This window comes from Pteropus alecto, unplaced genomic scaffold (assembly GCF_000325575.1).
Source record: "Pteropus alecto unplaced genomic scaffold, ASM32557v1 scaffold104, whole genome shotgun sequence".
In the NCBI taxonomy this organism is placed as follows: Eukaryota; Metazoa; Chordata; class Mammalia; order Chiroptera; family Pteropodidae; genus Pteropus; species Pteropus alecto.
The window spans coordinates 1,124,614-1,129,298 of record NW_006436664.1 but is presented as its reverse complement, the minus strand read 5'-3'; the positions used below and the strand labels follow the sequence as shown (position 1 = coordinate 1,129,298).

Sequence of the window (4,685 nt, the reverse complement as noted above, 5' to 3'; positions counted from 1 at the left end):
GTAGAGATAACAGGAAGATCCCAATTTATTTTTATTTCTGCCTATCACGAAATCTGAAATAATGCTTTATGGAGTTGATTTTTTTAATTCCTGAAAGGTCATTCAAGCACCAAGAGTTTCCAAGTAAAATTTAAATAATCTTTTTCTCTAGTGATCAAAATTTCTCTGAACTCATCTGATATGAAGGAGAAATCTTTTGAGTTGAGAGACAGTGAAAAGGAGGATTGAGAAATTGGGCTGGGAAGTTATCTCTGCTGGTAGAACTTCTTTAACCATTAGGAATATTAATACACAACTCAAGTTTTACGCACCTGAGAAAATAACCACACACATATCAGGAGCTACTTGTTATTCCAAATTAAAAGGTTAGATAAGTTTGTCTAAACCATTATTAAAGACAAAGCTGACTAGCAGCTAAGAGCATGGACTTTGGAATCAGACTGGCTCACATTAAAATAGCAGCTTTGTTACTCATTCTATAATTCTGAACTTCAGTTTTCGCTCTTGTAAAATGATAGTATTGAGAACAGGAATTACCATTCATGTATTCCCCAAAATACCTATTTATTGAGCATTTACTAAATGCTAGACATTATTCTGTCCTGAAGATTCTGTAGTAAACATGGCAGATGAAACACATTGATTTTCATTCTTTTAGGGGAAACAGAAAAAGATAGAGGTACAAAATTTATAGACTTACTTCTGGGAGTACAGAGTATTGAAATTTTAAGAGGGTATTTAGGGACATTCATATTGAGAATGTGACATTTGAACAACATCTGGAAGAAGGTGAGAGAAGGCACGATCAAGTTCCTATTTTTTTTTTTTTAAACTGCATTTTAGCTGAAGAACAGTAAGTGTGATGATCTAGAAGCAGGATGTGTGAGCACTCTATTACTGAACACTGGCACCAGTGAACAGAGGCAAGGGAGATCCTCGCACCGTTTTGTTGTCAACTAGAGTCCCCATAAATTTTATTTTCAAAATAAATAAAGTAAAAATAAATAATACATGGGTCTTAGAAATGGATTTGAAAAAAATTTAGGAATAATATTCTGAAGTTTCAGAGGAATAATATATTGCATTTTATTTTTTCTAATACATATTACTTTGATATATTTTAACATGTCTGAAATTGAGATTCAGATAATAATCAATGTTTTAAGAAATTTTATTTCATAATTTTATTGACAACATTTCTTCTTTCTTAATTGTACAAAAAAATAACGATACATCTTATAGTTGATGGCATTGTAGTCTATGGTAGCTATGTAAATTACTTAAGAGAATAGTGAGAATAAAAATGTTAAAAAATTGCATCCTGTCTATGTCCATGCTACCCTGAACAAGCCCAATCCCCTCTGATCTTGGAAGCTAAGCTGGGTCGGGCCTAGTTAGTACTTGGATGGGAGACCACCTAGGAAGAACAGGTGCTGTAGGCGTTAAAAAAAAAAAAAATGCATCCTTAGTAGAAGGCAAGAATTCTCAATTTCTAGGAGCAAAAGTAACAAGCAAAAGGACCTAACAGGTTGAATTTAACAAGATGAAAGGATAACACAAACCAAGATGAAAACAGGAGAAATGGAACAAAATGATCAAACAAAAAACACGTTTCATTTTGAGAATTAAAAACTGTCTCGGCAATTGTAAGTATTGGAATGCCCATGGAACAGTTATGAGGAAGATAAGCTTAGGAAGTTTCCCTTTTTCTAGAACTTAGTGTAGAAAAGCAATCAGGTAAAATCAGTGAGTGAGAATATGATAGGTGTAATGAAACAAAATGGAGGCCTCAGAATAGGTATTCCTGAAGAAAAATGCAAATCCAGAACAAAAGCAGTATTTGAAGATAAAACAAAATAAATATTCTTGACTTAAAAGTCCTACAGATATATGGAACAAAATAATTTATCATTTTCTCAGTATGTAGGAGGAAATATTTGGAGAAAAAGAACTACATTTAGTGAGAAGAGTGAAGGAAATAAAATCATATTACTTTTAAATGAACACATCAGGACAAACTCTCACTTTCTTCTGTATCGGTAAATGCAACAGTAAATATAAAATTTTTTTAAAAATTCTCCTAAGAATTTCATACTCAGTCAAATTATTTTCAGGGTGAAAGCTACAATCTCTTCCAATTAAGTGACTTCTACATCGAGCTCTCTGTTCTCACAAGGAAAATCAAGTCTAGCCTCAACTGAATAGCTACATTTGCAGATTTCATCAGAATATAATCTGAAACTTGCATTCATTCAAAAAATTTCAAAAATTTGACTGCAAGAAATAATATTTATGGACATTCTGTAGGATATACTGCTATGCAATTTTATAGACAAGTGTTCCTCAAGTTGTGTTTATGTGAATGTAAATATCCCCAGAATTATTAGTGGAGAAACAAAAAGAAAAATTTCTGTGATGAAATGTGTCAGGAACCTGGTGAGCCAAACTAAGTTAAATAAAATTCTCTATTACAGTATTCCTCAGAGCCTGAAAGAAACTAACATGCTTTATAAATCTTCAAGAATAGTATAAAGTGTGGAGCATTTAAATGTATTCATTTCCACTTCCTCCTCCAAATATATAGAAATTACATCATTATTTCGCATAGTACTAATATTTCACAGACCATACTTTGGGAAGTGTCACTTGAGATACTTTAAAAATTTATTCCTATAAAAGCCACGTTTGCTTTGATCTATACAGCCTGCTTTGGAAGATGTTCTAGGAGACTTACTTGTGAAACACTTGATCATATCAACTACATTGCATAGTAGTATTGTCTTTATGTGAACCAATAGGAAAAATATTTCACTGGTCTCGATACCAAGAGTGGATGTGATTCTCCTAAGAAACAATTTTGTTTGTTCGTTTTGGTTACAGTGAACCTCATGTCTTATTGACTTTTCCTTTTCACATTGACTACTAAAAAACTTTCAGAAAAAAAAAAAAAAAACTGTGATCAACATCTCTGGAGTGTTCAGCTTTCTCCAGAAAGATGCAAACAGGAAACAGAACAGCAGTGCAATAATGGTACGTGACAGTGTCTGTTTTGCTACGTAGGTCTAGCCTTCACATTGGACTTCACCCTATGAATTCTTTTGGAGTGAGAGCAAAAGGTTCAGAAACTGTTTTTCAAGATAGATGGCGTGAGAATCTGGGTGCAAGCAATACTACTCTGGCCCCTGGTGAATACATGGCAGGAAAGAGCATTTCTCTTCCCTTTTGTGCTCCCACACGGTGAAGTAGGACCTAGTTACTGATTTGACATCATGGGAGTTTGGCAATTAGAAGACACTGTATGTTATTCTAGAGAAGGCCATGTTCTTCTCAGAAGGTCAATGACAGATATCACAGCAGAACATCAGTGACAACACTCTAGAATGAGCTATAACCTGGTTTAAGAGCGTTAACTTCAAGTATGTCCATGTTGAACATTGAGATACATGGAATTTTCAGGAATGCTTGAGGAGAAATTTTCAGAGACATCAGTTCCTGCACTTATAAAGAAAGGTAAGGGCTAATTTGTATTTAACGTGTAGAATTTAGGTACAAATGCTAATACGAGTGCATTCATGCCCTTAGGGTGGTGGGGCCTGGGATTATTTGGGATTTTTGTTTACTAGTTTATACTAGCTTTAATTTTCTACTCTCATTTTTTAACCTTCCTTTACTTTTTACATCAAAATATTTTATATTATGGTATTATACACCTCTTCTTAAGGAACATTAAATAATTTCTTAGAATAAGGCAGTATTAAGTAAATGATTAAGTAATCGATATTTTACAGTAGGAAAAAAAAAAAGATCAGTCAACATGTGATGCAAATAGAAGCTTGTGACAGTCTGAATAATGATCTCTTGACACTGTCCACCGCCTTACTGACAGTATCTGTGACTGTTACCTTATATGGCAAATGGAACTTGGCTGGTGTGATTAAGTTAAAGATCTCAAAATAGGGAGATAATTCTGGATTCACCAGGTGTGCCCAATGTAATTAACAGGGTGCTTAAAAAAGTAGAAGATGGAGGCAGAAGAGCCAGAGATGAAGCCGTGGCAATGCAAACTGAGGTCAGAGTGATACAGACATGGGTCATGGAATGTGGGAAGACTGTAGAAGTGGAAGGGGTAAGAAACAGATTCTCCCCTAGAGCATCTAAAATGAATAAAACTCTGAAGGCATGTTGATTTTAGAACTGGAAGACCCATTTTGGACTTCTGAGCTCCAGAACAGTAAGATAATAAATGTGAGTATGTATGTTGTTATGAGCTATTAAATGTGTGGTGATCTGTCACAGAAGCAATAGGAAACTCAAACAAAGCAATAGGAAACTTATACTTTATTCCAACTAAATTACTTTTTTTTTTTGATGATAATACTAAATCTTTATGGGTTTAGTAATTATAGAACTCTTATACATAACTGGTAAAATACAAATTGATACAACATTTCCAGAAGGTAAACTATGTAGACCAAAGTCTAAGTCCTTCAAATAACTTTAAAAATATTTTTCATGCTTTAGGACTTATTTTTTCTACATAATGACATACAGTATTATATAAGTTTCAGGTGTATAACATAGTGATTAGACATTTATATACCTTACAAAGTACTCACCTGGATAAGTCTAGTACCATCTGACACCATACTTGTTATTACAATAGTATTGACTATATTCTCTATACT

At 33.6% G+C, this 4,685-nt stretch overlaps 1 pseudogene; it reads left to right on the top strand.

The window, feature by feature from the left end:
- Nucleotides 1-1,323: 1,323 nt before the first annotated feature.
- Nucleotides 1,324-1,442, top strand: LOC112481133 (annotated as a pseudogene).
- The last annotated feature ends 3,243 nt before the right edge of the window (nucleotides 1,443-4,685 follow it).